We start from the raw sequence: 20,408 nt of genomic DNA on the forward strand, positions 1-20,408 counted from the left end.
ACACTGGGGCTCTCCCAATTTGTTATATCGCCCACTCACCAGGTGGCGCACATGTTAGATTTGATCTTTGTGGCCGGGGTTTTGGTGGACGATATTACTGCTGAGACTGGTGCCATGGTCGGATCACTTTGCCCTTAAGGCTCGTGTGGATGTCCCACCCCAAGCCTGTTTGGGTGGCGAGCTTATTTTGGCTCACCTGCGGAGTCTGATGGACCCTGAGTGGTTCCAAACGGCCCTGCAGGAACCCTGGCCCCCTGGCGATTCTCTTGATGACCTGGTTGAGTCTTGGGATGGCCAACTCTCCAGGGCCATTGATAAGATTGCACCTCGGTGCCCTCTGTGTCCTCATGTTAAGCTGGCTCCATGGTATACCCCGGAGTTGCAGCAGCTTAAACGAGGGCTCAAACTGTTAGAGAGGCAATGGCAGCGTACTCGAGACGAAGCAACTAGAACTTCTTGTAGAGAGTTTATGAGATGGCAGTCAAAGCCACAAAGAAGACCTACTTTGCGGCCAAGATTGCATCTGTAAATTCACGCCTAGCACAATTGTTTAGGATAATTCGGAATCTGGCAATACTGCCGCAAGGCAGGCCAAATGCTAGGGAATTGGAGATAGGCTGTGAGGCTTTTGTGAAATGTTTTGCAGATAAGATCTCATCGCTCTGCCACGACCTTCCAGCCACATTGGATACAGTATGTGAACTTGAGGCCCTGTGCCTGTCTTCTGGATTAGTTCTGGATCGGTTCAATGTGCTCAGGTTGGAGGAAGTTGACAGAATCCTCTCCACTGTATGCCCAGCAACTTGTGATCTGAACCCGTGCCCCTCCTGGCTAATTAAAGCTTGCCAGAGGGAGCTCAGATGTCCTATACGGGACATCATAAATAGATCCCTCTCAGAAGGGCTTTTTCCAAAGAGGCCGTGTTCTGTCTTATCTTGAAAAAGACTACATCAAATCCGACCAAATTGGCTCATTACCAGCCAGTCTCAAATTTACCCTTTTTGGGCAAAATTACTGAGAGGGCAGTAGCATTACAGTTACATAGTTTTCTGGATGTTGCTTCCGTCTTAGATCCCCACCAGTCCGGCTTTCGCCCAGGTCATGGGATGGAGACAATGCTGGTCACTTTGGTGGATGATCTCCAGCGGCATCTGGATCGAGGCAGCTTGGCGGTACCGATGTTGTTAGACCTATTGGCTGCGTTCGATACGGTTGACCATCAATTGCTGACCTGCCGCCTCGCTGACGCGGGGATTCAGGGCTTGGCCTTGCAATGGCTTTTCTCTTTCCTTGATGGTCGTGGACAAAGGGTGGTGATTGGGGGTGAACTGTCCCAGAGGCACCCACTTAATTGAGGAGTGCCACAGGGGGCGGTGCTCTCCCTGATGCTATTTAACATCTACATGCGCCCCCTTGCCCAGATTGCCCAGAGGTATGGGTTGGGTTGTCACCAGTATGCTGATGACACCCAACTCTATCTACTGATGGATGGCCGGCCTGACTGCGTCCCAGAAAATTTGGACCCACTGTTGCAAGCTGTGGCAGGATGGCTCAGGCTGAGTAGGTTGAAGCTGAATCCAGCAAAGACAGAGGTCCTTTGCCTGAGCCGTGGTGGTCTGAGTTTGGGGGTCCTGCTGGAGCCTGCCTTGTCAATGGAGGCCCAGATAGCAGCCACTGCTAAATCCGCCTTTTTTCATCTCAGGCAGATGAGACAGTTGGCTCCCTTCCTGGAGCGTGACAACCTGGCATCAGTGATCCATGCAACGGCCACCTTGAGGTTGGACTACTGTAATGCACTCTACATGGGGCTGCCCTTGTGCTGAACCCAGAAACTGCAGCTAGTGCAGAACGCCGCAGCCAGGTTACCGTTAGGGCTCTCTAGGTGGGAGCACAAACAGCCGAGGCTGCGGGAACTGCACTGGCTGCCAATAGTGTACCAGATCCGTTACAAGGTGCTGGTTATTACCTTTAAAGCCCTATATGGCTGAGGACTTGCCTACCTTAGGGACCATCTCTCCCCATATATTCCCCAGAGGGTACTGCGTTCTGGCTCTCAAAACCTTTTGGCAGTCCCCGGGCCGAAGGAGGCCAAACTAAAAGTCACCAGGGAAAGGGCCTTCTCGTTTACAGCTCCCCACTGGTGGAACCAATTACTGGAGGAGGTGAAGGCTACCCTCTTCCAGCTGGCCTTTGTTTAATATGGAATTTACTGTAGAAGAAATACCGTCACCACGGAACAATTGTAAGATGGTCAACACCGAGATTTTAGCACCAAATTAATTTGATGGTTTTAATTAGATGATTTTAATGTAGGATAACAATATGTTTATATGATCTGTAATATGTTTTGTATACACCTTGTTTTAACTGTTGAAATGTAGCATACTATGTTATGCCATGTGAGCCACCCTGAGCCTGCTTCGGCGGGGAGGGCGGGTTACAAATTAAAGATGATGATGATGATTATCCTGAACTGTGCCCATATGGACAGTTAATGCATCTCTTTCAGCACTATATTCCCTGCAGCCCAGCACCATAAGAGAGGGGGATTTTCATAGGATTTTCTACTAGATTCAATGGCATGATTTTGCCACGTACATTATGTAATCATCAATCCCCTTGAGGTTACAGGAGCATAGATAGCCACAAGATGTCTACCTTCCAGCAGTGACCAGAGCTGACATTCTAAATGCAGTATAAGCTGAACAAAACAGCACTGCTGTTTGTAACTGGTGTTTGAACTTCTGTGGAAAGAATAATGCTGTTTTGACCATTCCACCATTGTGTATTGAATCAAGAGGGAATCATGTTATTGATTCTTGTCTAGGTTCTTTGATGTAACGTGAAGTGAGGGCTATTTAAAAAAAAAAACAACCCAAGAACTTATTCCCCCCCCCTCCGCAATTTAACTCTGGAAGAAGAACTAAAGTTAGTAAAAAATGCCTGCATACTAATATATTTCTTTAGTATCACTTTAGTGACTTGTCCTCCATGGCACATTTATAGGAGAAAGAATGTGGTATTTTGAGGATGTCAGTCAAAGTGAATCAATTCATTTAAAGGTTTCTGATTTGCAGTTTCAGTACAGTGGTTCTCAGTCTCAATTACCACATTGTGTCTCTCACTTGGCAGAGGGCTTTTGTCATTCACATCACTTTATATTTCCTCTTTATTGAATCCTGAAATTCTGAGCACAGATGCATCTTATCATTCCTATTGGCATACTATTGCCTTTGACAGAAAAACAGCTCTCTGCCCATGACTCTTCTGACATCTTACAGTATCAAAATTATTTAACTAATTTTTATTGTATAAGTGGACATTGATCAAATAATATGACTAACAAAACAAGGGAGCACTTTAACCCAGTGCCGTCCTTCTTCTTAGCTATTTCCTCTGAAAATCTATTGGCAAGAGAAAGTCAGCACAGACTATGTTTTCTAAATATGTTGAATGGTCAGTTGCATTCTCATTTTTAATTTTTTCAAGGGTTGATGATGTACGTGTGATGAGCTCTCAGAATCAACCCACCACTTCATGTTCCATCTTTTTTTCACCTTTGACATTTCTTTATTGCATAGCCAGCCCCCTAGTCTTGCTTCCTGGCCTCAGTCACCATGTCCATACCTGAATTTCTTCCTCAGTTTCCTTCTCCTGAGCACAAAAACATCCATCCATCCTTCATCTCCTGGTCCAACTATTTACCTTCTGCCAGTGCTGGGTTTTAAAGTAGAGATGCAGACTACTGTGCTGATCTTCCTCTCAGTTCTATTGAGGAGAGAGGAAGTAAGATTATCAACCTCAAGGGGCACCTGGAGTTTTTCTGGAATTACAACTGACTTTCAGGCTACAGAGTTCTGTTTCTGTAGAGGAAATGGCAGTTTTATAGGGTGGACTCTATCATATTCTATAGATTCTATAACAGAATTACGGAGAAACAGAGGTCCTAGAGTACACACAGAGGGTGAGTGTTCTAGTTCTTCCATTTCTTCTGTGGTATTCCATGAAGAAAAGAAGAAACTGAATGAGTACCCCTTGTAAAGGCCAGAGGTTGGTTGGGGATTGAGATAGGAATGGGATTGCTGTCGGCTGGCATGCTCCTGCATTCTTTAAGAGTAGATTTTCTCCTTGACTTTGAGAACAATGTGAGGAGGATTTTGAGAAATTTATTTGGGTGGAGTGGAACATAACTAGGTAGCAGCCAGTAGTGCCAGTACAAATATTTAGGATCAACCAGTTTGCATGACATAAAGAACTCATGCATACAGGTGATGGAAGAAAGAGGGAAGTGAGAGGAAATGACCTTTGACCCAGAGCAAACAGCACATGATTTGATACAACATCCCTGCTGAACCCTCTCCACTCCCTAAACTCCACCCTCTTTGGCCCTGCCTCCAAATCTCCAGGAATTTCCCAAGCAAGAGTTGGCAACTTTAGAAGGAAGATTCATAGCCAGAACAGCCCAAAGGGAAAGGAGTAATGAATGAAATTTCAATTTCCTCTGGAATTAGAACTGATCTCCAGTCTACAGTTCCCCTAAAGGAAATGGAAGTTTCAGCGGGTAGACTCCATCCACGCTGAGCTCCTTCTCTATCCAAACTTGATCCTCTCCAGGTGCTGCCCCTAAATCTCTAGATATTTCCAAAGCTGGAGTTGGCAACCATAATAGAATCAGAAGTCTCTGGAAATTCTCATAGAATTATTTAATTTTATTAATTAATTTACTTTACTTATATTACATTCTCATTGAGACTTAAGGCCAATTATATGGTATAAAACAGTGTCATCAAATAGCATGGCAGCTATACATATCCTTATCCAGATCTCCTGGTGATACAGTAGAGGTCCTAAATTGCTGCCTAGCAGCTGTGGTTAAATGGCTAAGAATAAACAAATTCAAACCAAACCTTGGAAAGACAGAGGTAATGCTGGTTGTGAAGGTGGAGGTCTTGAAGGTCAGTATGATCCTAATTATTGATGGAGTTCAGCTGACCCTTGCTGACTTGGTAAAGAGCCTCGAGGTTATACTGGACACAAAATTATTGCTGGAGAAGCACATTAATGCATTCTTTTTAAAAGTCTTTCATTGCTATAGTTGAACTGGCCACCCGAATCTATGCCACAGTGACATTGAGACTAGACTACTGTAATGCACGGTACATTAGTTTCCCGTTAAAATCAGTTTGGAAACTCCGGTTGGTACAGAACGCTATGGCTAAGTATTATTAGAAACTAGGTGGCAAATGCATATTACTCTTATTCTGCAGTCACTCCAATGGCTGCCCATCAATTACCGAACTCAATTTAAGGTATTGGCTACCCATACAAAGTCCTTTGTGGCCTTGGACCTTCATATTTGCAAGACTGTCTCTCTCCCTATGCCTCTCCACATGAGCTTCACTCTCCCTATGCTTTGCCACATCAGTTGGGCATTCTGCAGGTGCCAAACTGCAAATGGGCAAAATGTCCAATACCTGTCCATACATGTGTCTTTTCTGTTGTGGCCCCCACCTTGTGGAATGATCTGCCTTAGGAGTTCAGGAAGACTCCCACTCTCCTGGCTTTAAGCAATTTGTGCAAACTGAATTATTCAAGAGGGTTTTTTAAACATAGATAATAAGGTAGCACTGAACAAAATGATTCACAAAGTTACTTGGATAAATCATTAAGGACTGTGGTCTGTACTACTGTGTTTAGCTGAAAGTAGAATCCTATTATGAAATTTTGCACCTTTTAATGTTTTGTGTTAACATTTGCTTCAGTTCTGTTTTTAGACTTCTGGTTGGTTCTACAACCCTAATTCCTATTACATTGTTTGTTGACCAGGCCCCTGATCAGCCTTGTCACTCTCCTCTGCATCCACTTCATTCTGTCCATATTCTTCTTGAAGTGAGGCCTCCAGAACTGCACACAATACTCCAGGTGTGGCCTGACTAATGCAGTGCACAGTGGAACTATGACATTTTGCAATTTGTATGTTATGCCTCTGTTGATACACCCCAAGATGCCATTTCCCTTTTTTGTTGCTGCATTACACTGACTGCTCATATTTAACTTATGGTTCACCTATCTATCCAAAAGTGTATCCCCTATCCAGTATATGCGTTTCTCATTTTTGTTACCCAGATGTAGAACTGGGCACTTATCCTTGTCAAATTGCATCTTGTTCACTTCTGCCCACTTTCCCAGCATGTTCAGATCTAGTTGAATTCTATATCTTGTGATGTGTTTGTTGCTCCTCCCAATTTGGTGTCATCTGCAAATTTAATGAGTAGCCCTTCCACACCCTCATCCAGATTTTTTATAAAAATACTGAAAAGTATCAGGCCCAGAAATGAGTCCTGTGGCACCCCACCAAACACCTCCTTCCATTCAGATGAAATGTCATTGACAACTACTCTGAGTGCAATTCTCCAACCAGTTCCCTATCCACCTAACTATCCTAGAGTCCAATTCACAGTCTTCTAGTGTACTCATCAGAACATGATGTCAAAAGCTTTACTGAAACTGAGGTAAACATCAGTAAGCTCGTCATTCAATCAAAGAAGGAAATGAGGTTAGTTTGGCAGGACCTGTTGGGGACAAATCTGTGCTGACTCCCCCAGATCACCAAGTTGTCCTTCAGGACCATGTGGGTTAGATCTGGAACAGGTTGAATATAGCATTTTATAAAGCCATTCAGATCTAGAATTTAGACTTCATAGCAACCTTTTACTTGATCTTGTATTTTAAAAAATACTAAATTGGGATATTGGAATTGCACAGACTGATAGCTTTCTCTATCATACAAAAAGTGTCAGGCTGGCAGAACTATTATTCATTTTTTTAAAAAAATTCTTAATGCCTCACTGCATCCTCATGTCAGATGGGAGATAATTCTCCTGTTTTCTTTTTTCTGACTCCCAGCAGGCATGTTATGCATACATAGTTAGATCTGTTTCAGGGGCCTGTTTCTCTGAAGAGATGATAATTCTCACACTCAGAATTAGCATCCCAACCCTATAGTTGTGTCTAGTAGTGATAGGAAGCAATTGCATATCTAGCACATCTTATGATTAACTGGGGGAGGTGTTTCACAGTTACCTGCAAATTACCATTTCATTTTAGAAGTCTACTTCTAGCTCTGTGTATTCATTTGCGAGTGGAGGCAAAAAGACCAAGCTTGTATCTTAGCAAGCTTAAATAGCCTCAGTTCCCGTGCTTGGCTTCAAACCAATCCCAGCACTTTCCGTGGGAGCTGAGGATTGGTCTGGACTGACTGGGCTCCCCACTTCCCTGGCTGTGGCACAAAAGCCGTCTACAGACTCCCCCCCCCCAATCACCCACCTCCAGGAGCCACAAACGACAGCGAAGGTAAGTGCTCCAGCTGTGCTTCCCTAGGTGAAATAGCAGCTTTATGGAGCAGATGATATAATAAATAATAAACACTCAAGGCTAGAAGTATGCCTTAAATCTAGGCAAAACAGAAGTCCTCGAGTGATATTCCATCCCCTCTAATATCCCACCCTTCCTCAAACTGTACTCTCCTTAAGCACCATTCCCCAAACCCCCCAAATCCCCCATCCCCCAAATCCAGAAATTCACTAAGTAAAAGTTGGCAATCCTAGCTAGATTCCCTGTTCTTTTGACTTTGCACCAGACTGGCATTGGTGATAAACCACTACAGACTGTGACATTGCATTGCTACAATACTCATTGAATCTCAGTTACACTTAGCTGTCAATGCAGCTGTTCATAGCATCAGCCATAAATGCCGTAATCCATAAGTGAACCTGTCAGCAGGCACTCACCTGCAGAAGAGCAAACTCTCTCAATAACGACTTTCACTGTGATTGTCAATGTAATGAAAATCAGGCATCTTCAACTACTGTGTTCAAACTGCGTTTAAATGAATGGAATTGGGCTGGTCTGGGGAGGTGTGAAGCCTAGCATCTAAAACCTTAGCGGACAAATTATTTTTTCTTTTGAAGTGCCGATAACAGAAATAGAGCTTTAAACACTTTTCTGAACAGTTAAGATAGTGTGTTAAACTATTTATTAGATTTAGAATTCACCCTACCCAAAGGATTCTGGTGAACAGAATTTTCAAAGTTAGGCTTGGATTCAATAGAACCACAGGTGGTGTGCCACTCAGAATGGGACTTTCTTACCCCACCATTCCTGAGGGCTGGAGGAACTTCTAGACTACATCCATTATGATACAGAATAAGAAATGGAGAAAATTTAAGCCCTTTGCATGAGCTGAAGTGTACTGAGTATCAGCTATAAGAATTGCAGAAATTAAGCAATATAACTGAGCCAAGACCAATTTTTAGAAATATTTTTTGGTAAATAAGCATTCCCTCTCCTTTCTTTCCTGAATAGTTCTGTTCATCATTTGTCTGCCTAGTAATCTCAAATATTCCTTATCTTACCTTGTTTGTTGCAGCTATGGAGAATGCAGGAAAATGAATGCAAAGAGATGTTATGCCAATAAAGATTTTTGGAATTTGGAATGCAAAGAGATCATGACCTTAGGAGAGTGGGCACAAGGTTTAAAAGCAGCAAGTTTAAGTTTGTTCAGAAAGCTGATCTTCAATCAGAAGTTCCTCGTATGTGTTAAAGAAAATTGGTAGTTTTTAGGTTAGATGTTATGCATCCTTTTCATCTGTGCAAGAAGGCTTCCTTTGGTACAAGAAAGAAGTCTTCCTTTAGTACAAAGGGCCAAGTGGTTCCCTAATTACTCCTCCACACTGCAGTTGCCTGTTTCAGATCTTCTTTTTATCCATGCAAGTCTCCCAATCTTGAGCATCACCTTTTCAGCCCTTACAGTCAGCTGCTGGGAGAAAAGCAAGGTGGAAAAGATCTAGTTCCGCCAGTGCACCATCACCACCACCACCACTACTACTGTTGTTGTTGAAATATGTCTCACAGTCCCCACCCCCAATATCTCACAGCTTGACCATTAGCTCCTCATAGGATCCAATCTACTATAAGAAACATGATAAAACTGTTTAGTTTCAAAGTAAATAAAATATTCACAAGAAATACCCTAAACAACTTTGGTGGGCATGAACTAGTTGATGCAATGGGAGTGCAGTAGTATTATTTCTTCAGTTCTATCACCATCATCTCATACATCTTGTTGTTGGAATGTCAGTATACAGAGATTCCACATCCATGGTGGCTAAAATAGTATTATCTGGAAAGTTGTTCAAAGATTGTATTTTCCTCAGAAAGTCTGCAAGTGACTTGAATCTGCAAGAATAATGGAATTTCCAGAACTTAGCAGGAATATTGTTTCATATCTGACTTTATATTCAGCCCTGACATCTGTATTCTTACAGTTCCCCAGAACGGCCATATGTCCTCTTTATTTTCTTATTTGGAATAACAAATTAGAATAGTAGATTGTAATGTAACATAATGAATAGTAGAATGTAGTGTAGTTTGGAAAGATAAATTGGAATATATTGCTCTGGTTTGGGGAAAGGAGAGATAACGCTACACAGCCAGTTGTCCAACCTGAGGGGAGATGGATGGAGCTTAAGGGCAGGGTCTCAGTCAATTACTCAAAACATTCCACAATTAAGAATGCATTTGCCCATCAATCTCCAATTTTGACATATTTATTTCCTTCACTATGGTAGCCATATAAAATAAGCTTGTTATTCCTGTTTTATGCTTGAATCTGTTAAACATCTTCATTATGCCGCATGGTAATTTACTGCTCAGCCTCTACCTACATGTATGGATGGGTAATTTCCATTTCATTGTCTCTGAGGAAGTGTGTGTGCACACAAAATCTTATACTTTGGATTTGTTGGACTTAAAGGTGCCACTGGACTCAAACTTATGGCTCAATATGTGGAGTAGGTTGATAATTTCACACTTACTTGACACCTCCAAAATTGAAAATATTTAAAACTGCTACAGAAGTAACCTATTAATTTCCTTCTCTATGCCTTTTTATCATACTGCAATACATTTTTGGAGACTCTTGCTGGTTCTTCAAAACTTCAACAAGGCAGACATTTTAAAATCCACTTAGGAGCAATAAGACTAGTTTTCAAACTTGCATCTTATAGCTCTGGCTTTCCTTTCAAGTTTCGTTTTTTTTTTCTTCTGATGTGGAACCAGTTCTATTCATATTACACATAGGTAAGTTTAAGTTCAGTCAGGCTTGAAACCATTTCCTGCTTGACTATATTTGATGCAACATGCTTAATGAAATTAGATAATGTGCCAAGCTCAGGATTGCAATTAAATCTCTTACTGAACCGCAATTAAAGATTAAAGAATGCATAAATGAGCTAAAGAACTGGATTCCACAAATAGAAATGCATCTCTCCCCTACTGTAGAATTTATGAGTTTTGCTTCAGAGGAAGGAAGAATATACTAAGCACATTCAGAGGACAACAAAAAGCCAGAAATGTATGTGGGACCCAGAGGATCCCAGTACACCTTCTAAAACATGTTTAGAACTCAGCTATAAAACCTTCCATTTTGTTAGTGTTTTTGATGATGTGGGCTCTCTGACCCACAAAAGTTTATTCCACAATAAATGTGCTAGTCTTTAAAGGACTTTTAATGCATTGACTCTTGTAAACAGAGAGATTTAAAGGAAGTAAGGATAATAAGGAAGGAATATATCCCCTTTGTTAGTCAATAAGTCAGTGAATCCAATACCTTTATTGGCATATTTTGCTTGTTTCTAAGAATTTTTCGGGTAATATTCTAAAGTAACATGTAAAATAAAATCTTGCAAGCAGATTCTTGAGTCTTAATTGAATATAATGCAGTATTTTATTGATTGTAGTGTCCCTCCTTGCATTCTTCAAATCAAAGATGTAAATAGTTCTGGAATACTAGTTTGGGAGTTTATAAACCGGATCCTTAATCATAAAATAAATTATGTTCCTCAGGTGACATTATATTAATGCCAGCATACATTCTGGGGTTAAGAGATTAGTATTTTTAACAGCAGTTGGAATTTGATAAGACAACTAACTGTGAGTGTTTTACTTGATGTTTATAAACATACAAGAGTCTGCAACACAAAGGATACTGAATAACATGGGACTTACTTCTGATAGCCCTTCTTAGGATCAGGGGTCATTTCATAGAAAAAGAGGTGCTGGAGCTCATTTGCATAACTCATTTGCATATGTCACACACCCCTGACATCACCGGAAGGCGTACTAATTATATCAGCTCAACATCTGTCTTAAAATACTTCCTGAATCATAATTGTCATAATAAAACCCTACTAAAAGTAGACTTTTTGACATTGAATGCCAGGAATTATATAGTCTGGCCAATAAAACCTGATCTCCACTGTGTTTTGAGATTCCTCTCACCATGGGGAAAATGGCTTCATACTTTTCCCTTTTATTGACACCCCAGCACCGAAGAGCTTTCTCTCTTGCTAGATGTAATGCTCTGCCCTCTGCCATACTTCTTGGCAGAGTGGTGACCACACATCCATTGAAACAGTCCCTCATGTCTTGCTCCACTGTTTGCTATATTCACAGCTTCATAAATCATTTCTGCATCCCATTTTAGAGAAATCAGGAGACTGCTCAGATGCCTTGAAAGTCTGTAGGCTTCTGAGTGGTTTCTTCCCAAAATACACTGAAATAGTAGCCAAGTTCATTTTTCTGGCCACCATGATACACCAGGCCTCAGATTCAGTGGGAGCTCATAGGAGCACAGTTCCTGAACCTTTCTGAGAGTTCCACCTTCTCCTCCTGAGATTTCCACCTCCTTGTCCATTGAATAGTATTGCAGCTGCATAACAATCCCTGGATGAGCTCCACCACCTATTTTACTACAAAATGACCATTGTGATACGCCAAAGGATTTTGTAACCATAGTTTGAATTGGTAATGATATTTCTAAATTTTAACTGTATCTTTTGCATTTTATGGGTAATTTTTGTTCTGTATAATTTGGCAATAAAATCTTATTCCCATCATAGTTTTAAAATTACTTTCTCCTATGTGGCCACAGTGGCATGATATTGAAGAAGATATTGGATTTATATCCCGCCCTCCACTCCGAAGAGTCTCAGAGCGGCTCACAATCTCCTTTACCTTCCTCCCCCATGAGGATTACCAGATGAATGATTTATATGTTTTAGTTATTTTTCCATTTTTTGTAGGGAAAATATTAGAAAGTTTGTCAAACCTTAGAGTTCAGTAAAATTCTCACAGGGGTTTGAACAATGGAGCCCATAAGCAAGTTTTTTTTTTTTGAGGGGGAGGGTATAAGAAATAAAGCACAATAAAATTTAGAGGTTCTGGAGCTCTGCCCCTGTGAGCTCCTGCCCAAAATGAGGCCTGCTTAGGACTGTCTTCTGAATCTATGTATTATATATAGGGATGGGCACAAACTGGGAAAATGGTGGTTCATGTTGATTTGTGGCTTGATTGCCCAAACTTGTGGTTTATTTTGGTTCGTGGTTCATTTGATTTCTCAAAATTGGTTCATTGATAATTTGGTTTGGGAGGTGGTAGAACAACCCCCCTCATGAGTTAAACTCACAGGAAGTCTTCAGCAGTCTCTCCTGCACCAGACCTCCATGTTTGGCAACGATTGGATTTGGTATGTCCAAGTTATAGCCACCCAAAACAGGTGCCCCCAGGAGCCCTCCATGCAAATTGCCAAGCCACCTCTTTCCTCCGCCCGGAAATGGGCATGGAAAAGAGCTGCCATGGGGCCTCCTCTTCGCAAGGGAGACCCCTGCCGGGTGGCTGGAATTGAACTCTGGCGGTTTTATCGAAGGGCTTGTCACGGACCTTCTGGGGGAGGGGGAATAGGGCACGGGATTGGCCGTCACTTCAAGGAGGAAGAGAGCCCCGTTGGGGGGGAGGACATGGCAAACAGATGGGGGAAATTTGGGCGCCCCTATCCGAGCATCTGTTGCCAGCCAGATCCTAGTAGGCGCGTTTACTTGAAAGCAGACCCTGGGGACAAGGAGGGCTTGCCAGCATAGTGAGTGAATGAACGAGGGGTGATTTTTAAAAACCTTTCCCCCCTCTGCAGTCGGTGCCTTTTCTGTCTTTTAACAAGGAAGGAGCGCTCTTTAAAGGGCGTTGGCCCAGAAACAAGGTGACCGACCCGCAGGATATTTCAGAGGCTCCGAGGTGGTTCTGATCTCGGGCTGCTTTCCTGCAGGGGAGGCAGCCCAAGAGCGAAGCTGAGCCATCTCTTTCCTCTGCCTGAGTCTTGGGCAGGGAAAGAGCTGGTGCAGGAGCTCATCCTTGCTCCCGGACTTTGTTCCCTGCAGGGGAAGCCGCTCGGAAGCGAGGCTGAACTGCCTCTTTCCTCCGCCCGAGTTTCAGGCGGGGGAAAGAGACAGAGCTGTGCCAGCTGACATGTGGGGAGCAGGTGCCTTGGGGCGCCCTGTAGGCCATGTAGTGCCCTTGGCAGCTGCCTACATGGCCTACTCCCATGCGCCGGGCCTGGTCTTCTGACAACCAGGGCTGCTTCTTTATTTTTTTGTAGCAGGAACTCCTTTGCATATTAGGCCACATATCTCTGATGTAGCCAATCCCCCTGGAGTTTATAATAGGTCCTGTACTAAGAGCCCTTTAAGCTTTTTAAGGATTGGTTATATCAGGGATGTGTGGCCTAAAATGCAAAGTAGTTCCTGCTACAAAAAAAAGCCTTGCTGACAGCCTTTGGCTGTATGGTGGATTGAATGAAGAGCTAACTAGAAATCAAGTGCATAGCCATATATGTCTATGAACAAAATGAGCGTTATAGGTCATTCTACTGAGACTGCAAATTGCTAGTTAATGCTGCACTTGATTGTGTACAACTCTACTCATAAAACATAGAGGTACACATACAATCTGTCACAGTGGCAGGCTCCAATGTAGTCATTTTGATAATGATTTTATGATAGAAAGAATATTCTGCTACAAAATTAGAACTACATTAATTAGTTATTTGTGTTTCAGAATAGGCATTGGTCTTAGATGAATCTTGGCAAGTCTATCTGTGGCTTAGAGAGATGATCAAACAGTGTTTTCCTTCTCACAAGCAAAGAAGAGGAGTCGGAAGCTGTGCTCGTCTAGTTAATGTACAAGACTAAGCAATAAGTCAGACCATCTATGTGCACTTTATGGAGAACAGTATAAAGGAGACAGCAAGGATTCATAAAAATAAAACACGTCAAGCTTGCTTGGTTTCCGCTTTTGACAGAATAATAAGCTTGGCAGGAAGGGTGAACAAAGTGGACATATCTTTTGACTTAAGCAAGGCATTTGACATGATTCTACATCGAACTCTGAAAAGGAAATAAAAAGGCAGTTGAAAAATACTTGTAAGCTGATTTTTTAAAAAGAATTGAGTTACAGGATAAACACATTAATTTCTGAAACAATTGCTAAAAGCGTCCACAGTAGTGCAGCAGGAGTTAACTGTGTAATGGATCAGTGGTTAGCTGTTCAAACTGAAAGATGTGTGATACAACTTTCTTTCATGCATAGTCAATTATATTCTCCCTAACTGAATGCAGCAGGACATCATAGCTAAATGAAAGCAGTAGAGGAGGAGGGGAGAAGCATACATTTATGTAGCCATATCCCCACCAGCAAGTTGCTCATATGTTTATTTATATGCTTTTCATTTAATTTCAGGGACGCACAGGTGAACAATATGGAGATACATAAAAGACTGGATGCTGCTAGATAAACTTGTGTATCTTGCCACTTATTCACCATGTGAAACATTCAAAAACACAAAGCACAACAAAGGATAGGGCTGGGATGTTAGGATAACAGTGGAGAGCTGTGATAAAAACACAGAAGGCTGCATGTGGGTAGAAGCTACAAACAAATGACTCACCAGTTAGAGCTGCCTCTGATCAGCTGGATTCAAAGTAGCCCAGAGATCACACAGATCAGCTGCTCTGCATCTTGTGTCTCTATAATAAACAAACAGAAAACAATAATTTTGCAAACTTTGTTTGCAAGATCTGATGACATCATAACTTTGCTTTTATCTCCAGGTGAATTTGTTTTTTCCAATGCTGATGAACACTGCCCCCAAGAACTGAACTAGGGAGGATGTACTTTTGTTCACTATGAAGTTCATAACTGATATGTTGCTGCAATTCAATTCCCCAAAGGACAGATACTCAATTGAAATCTTTTAGCAACTCATTAAGCTGCAATATGTGTCAGTGGGCAGCATGTACCTGTTCGAGTGTATCGAACAAAGTCAAACATCAAAGTTTTCATTAGAAGCCTTTCTTAATTATTAATCTTTAGATCACTCATTAAAGTTACATGTTTCTCTAGATTAAAGATCACTACAACATTATATTACATTCATAATCTTTTTAGCCCCTTGGTCTTCTGAGACTATTTTAAGCCACAGCAGTATATTAGGATAGCTCTGAAAAGGCCACAGGACTGTGGACAGTTGTATAAGGCAGTGTGCTGAATCACAGTTGGAATGCCATCTTAAGCAGAGATGCCCTCTTCTGAACCCACTGTCTACAGTGGGTTTAAAAAGAAATATAGTGATTTATGATAATCTTCAGTGGACCTCTGGAACAGACTAGGAGGAGGAAGGAAATTCCCTCTTTACTCTTCATCTTTTACTTCCATCCTGTATTGATACATTTTTTCCTCTGGCAGGTTTAGGAGTGAAGAAAATCTGTTTTTAGTGGAGGGGAAAGGTGATTTGAAGGCATGTATCTGACTTCAGGAAAGAGTGACAGATCAATATTTCAGAAGGATGGACCCTCCCTGGTCTGATCCAACAGGATTCTTCTGATGTTCTTCCCAGGGGAAGGCCTCAGCCTCAGTTTTTTGGGGGGGTTTGGCCACTGTTTGACACAGAGTGTTGGACTGGATGGGGCATTGGCCTGATCCAACATAGCTTCTATTATGTTCTTAAGGACAAGGAACTGTTGGCTCATGCTGTAGGGTGGAATGTATCTGAGTGTTCCTTGGATCCCACTTGGCCTCAGATTCAGTACAATTAATGGCCATGGTTGCTAAATCAAGCTTGCATTTCAGAACAACATTAAAAGCATGAGAAGACAGTTTATTCTGGAATAGGTTAGTTGTTGTCAGTCTGTCTGCAATTAGAGTGTTCATGAAGGAGGCTATGAAACCAAGCTAGCTTGTGATCCTCAAGACATTCTGCTTTTACAACTTGTGATTTCTGAATAGGTTTGCCAGGCAAATTGGGGGGGAGGATATGAGGGGAAAGGTGATTTGAATGAGGCATTCTCTTGAATCTTCTGGTGAAGTGAGAATCCTTCTTCAGGAGAACACTAACTTCAAGAACACAATTACACTTAGACAGAGACAGGGCCACCAAGAGCCACCTTGGGACCCCAGACAAAGATTCCCTCTGGGCAGCCCACTAATACTACTGAGACCCAGTCCAAACAATACATGACAACAAGTGATCGAAGTTCCTGTTAACTTCAAAACTGTAAGATGTTTCTTAATGAAGAAAAGCTAATATGTAAACTGTGACACAGAGTCATTTTTACACATGAGTAAGTCAACTCTTCCCTATCCACATATACACAGAGTTCTGCAAGCCACCATAGAGCCAGCAGAAAATGTAAGAGAGAGCTTAAGAAGACTGAGGCTGTTCATGTCTTCCATGGTCATAGCTGGTGTCAGAGTCCAAGTGCTGCTGGCTGAGAAAGGATGGAGATCAACTGCCCAAGCTAGGAAGGAAGGTAGCAGTCAAATAAATTTGGCTGCCAGTTCCTGTCTTGCTAGTCAGCTATTAAAATAGTTAAAAACTAGTCAGCCATTAAAATGGTTACATTTTTGCAGAAGAATAAGAAAGGAAAAGCAGACTTTTTAAAAATCTTATTTCCCATTTACTTCCAACACAAGGTTTTGCTGTGGTATCACTGAGAGTTCTTAGTGTGTTCTCTGAAATTGGGACAGTGCCAAGCAAAGGCACTGTTCACACAGCTTGTTGAGTCCATGTTAAACTGACTGGGTTCTGTTCCGAATATCTTTGTTCTGGATATTATCAATCAGACTGCCATATGGCAATTCGAATCACTCCGTGGTGAAACCGTCTTCTGCCGTCCACACAACGGCACCATGCAGTTCTTTTTTTTTTCTCCCACTATTATGCGCATATGTGGTTATGCACATATCACTAAGTAGTAAAAAAAAAATGGCGACCATAAACCGGATGTCTGAAGCTCTTTTTGCTCTGGGACAGCCTTCAGATGTACGGAAGTTGGTTAATATTGCAGCAGAACTATCGAGATAGAGAAAACTACAAGGTGAAATTGGTGAAAAAACACCGCAAAGGAGCAGGTAACAAAATAATCCAGTACAGAGAAGGATTGGGGGGGGGGGGGAATGATTGACTACCAGGAGGCAGATGTTGCTGTCTGATCAGCTACTTTTAATCCGGTAGGAAACAGCAGCAACAACTGATTAAACCGTGCATCTGAACAGGCCGAAACAGAGACAATGGGTTCAGTCTTACTGCTTTCAATTTATCATGAACAGTTTGTCCAGCTACCCAGGCATCCAAGGCAACTTGGGCCCTTCTCTCATGGTGGCCTTGATCTACAAGAGGCAAACTTCTAGATATTAAGTAAAATATGGACTTTAGAAAGTGAGAGACCAGAGAGACATAGAAATCCAGAGCAGCAGTATCTTAAGAAGCAGAACAGAAATTGTAAAAGTGTTCTTTGCAGAAAGTAAAACATGACTCACAAAACAATTAAGTGGGAGAAATGCAGAAGGTGGAAAGGGGCTATGGGTCATTATGGACATAGGTTGTTATATTATCAAATAAAAATGATCATATGGAAAACAACAGAAAGGTAGATAGGCAGGAGCTATAAACTTGACAAATGAAAACATATTCTTAAATTAACTGAACAGGCATAAGAATAGAAAATAAATCTTGGCCTACATGGAGTACCTGAAGGTTTAGAAGGTGAGCAGCAATCATTGTTTTCAAGGAAAACTGAGGCTGCTGTCAGATGAGCAGTTCACAGTGATATAGTAGCATTACCTTTGCAGATTTAAAGAGGATGATCAGATGACAACATTTGCCTTCTGTATCCTAGTTGTCGGCACCCTGCCTTGCCACACTATGGAAAAGAGTAATCAGGTACCGGGGAAAGTCCAGTATTTACTGATGCTAGCACTTCTACTCCATGTTTCCAGGCAAGTGAACTCCTCTATCATGAAATGAAGCCACACAGAAAGTCTGAATTGGCAGATCTGTTTTGGCCCATTTTTGGGGTGGGGAGGGGAGTTACTACCGATAGTGGGCAGTGCACTCCATGGTTGATATGCTGCAGTAATGTAAATGCCTCATCACTAGATGAGTGTGTGGGGAAACCACCACAGGGTATGCTGTCTGGTCTGTCCTTCCCGCAACAATTTAAACTGGCATAGTTAGAGGCGCACCCAGACTGCACTAGGCCTCCAGAGTGATCACAACCTGAATTGCATCACTGAAGTAACTGAGAAGCAGGATTGAGAGGTCTCTTTGAATCAGACAAGTAACACTGGGATATTCTGAATGACTTATTTGGAAAAGTCAAATTTTAATAATAGCTATTGTGGCAAAAAACCTGGTACAATGATCCAATGGTCTCTAGTGCAATTGATACCTGACCTTTCCCTAGAAATGCTTTGAAACACAGGTCATTATGGGGTTTTTTAATGTTGTTTGACAACTGTATTACAATAATGTAAGACACATTATCAATGAGGTGATCTTTCCCAACTACTAATGTTATTAATAAAGGTCAGGACATTTTTATCAAGACTGCTAAGCAATGTCCAGCATGTTTAGATCAATGGCAGTCTACAAAAATTGTTAATGATGTAGTGGTGTAAATTGTTAATGATGTAGTGGTATAACTGGAAGGAAGAGTGGATTCAACATAAGGGCCAGATCATTTATATTAGCATAGTACTGGAGGGCTCAGATCAAAAAAATCAAAGCTTTTAGCCACAATTAGCTTTTAGATAATGATGGGCTAACCATTTGTCTAACATGAGTGCTCCTGAGTTTTGGGTATACTACAAACCTAAAGTGATTGAATAATAATTCCCTTTCCTCAGGGAAGCCTGGGGACTGTAATTCTATAAAAGAAGCTAGATAGCTATAGCAGAAGTTAGAGTACTCTAATCAAATTACAGTTCTCAGAATTCCTTGGATGAAGGCATGATAATTAAACTGGGATAAGGCTGAAAGTGTGTTTACATTACCCTTTGAGCAGCAGTTAATTCTAGCAGTAACCTCGGGAGTAAAGTACTTCTAGGTAGATGTGGACAAGCAAATGGAAGCAATTTAATCCTCTCTGCACTGGCAATACAGTTCTATTACCAAAAAAGACGAAGAGATACACCTGAAGTTATTGCTGGAATAAACTACTGATGTTTGCAATCATGTTTAAAATAAGAACATGTATTGAAATAAATATGTAGTTTGTTTGTTTGTTTAGAGTTTTAGATATGTCCTTTGTTCTCATTTAGATAGAGATTTATGTAACAAGCAGATGGGAGTGTGTAATGTATAATTATTCATGGGTTACTTGCCATGGATATATATCTAGATTCTTTTATATAGTTGTATTCTATTTTATGTTGTGGTAGTTAGGAAAGATTCCAGGGATAAGGCAGCCCATTTTAAGTGACTATTTATGGGCCTGTGATATTTCAGTTATACATATTCCTAGTTGGAGATTTGGGTCTTTCCATTTTAGACTGATATCTGTACTGTCATTTCCCCCACTGCCTTTTGTTTCTCTTCACTATGATGGATGAGAATGATCTGTTTTGATATAAAATCAGAGCAGTGTAAGACTCTTTTTTAACCAACAAGCAGCTTGCTCACCTTCTGTTTGATGAATTGGAAGTTCCTGAAGGCAGATGTATTTGTTTTAATAACTGATTCCCTGTCACTGCATACTGTTAAAAAGATCTGCAGCAATAGCTACCTGTTTTTCTCTTTGTGGCCTAGTAATTCTCCTCCAAAATGCGTATGTTATCACAGCAAGAAACAGAACTCATTTTCATTTAGCTGTTTTCCTCATTGGTGCCCCAAATAGACTATGACATGTTCAGCATTCCAGATAATCTGTTTAGATGTAAAACAAAAAATTTGCCATGTGATATGGAAGGGGCAAAATAGATGGTGTTACAAAACCATCAGAAGGGGAAATGAAATACAAAGAATGTCAACTTCCATTCCTTCTTAAACACTTTTCTAAGGAGGACTTTCCCTTGTGCTAAGACAAAATGTGACAAGGGTAAAGGAAGAAGAAATAAGGACTCTTTCAAATTCATGCACGCAAAACCCAAACTGCTAAATAGTTTTTGCCACTTAATTTTCAATTGGATGAGCATATAATATAGGCCTCCAATAAAGATGTAAATGTCTTTTCCCTTGTGTG

General features: G+C 41.4%; 1 protein-coding gene across 1 annotated transcript in view; it reads left to right on the forward strand.

Moving 5' to 3' along the window:
• ZNF804B (zinc finger protein 804B) overlaps positions 1 to 20,408 on the forward strand; it is a 369,560-nt gene that overhangs the window by 79,334 nt on the left and 269,818 nt on the right. The window lies entirely within an intron of this gene.

Source organism: Heteronotia binoei, chromosome 10, assembly GCF_032191835.1.
Source record: "Heteronotia binoei isolate CCM8104 ecotype False Entrance Well chromosome 10, APGP_CSIRO_Hbin_v1, whole genome shotgun sequence".
In the NCBI taxonomy this organism is placed as follows: Eukaryota; Metazoa; Chordata; class Lepidosauria; order Squamata; family Gekkonidae; genus Heteronotia; species Heteronotia binoei.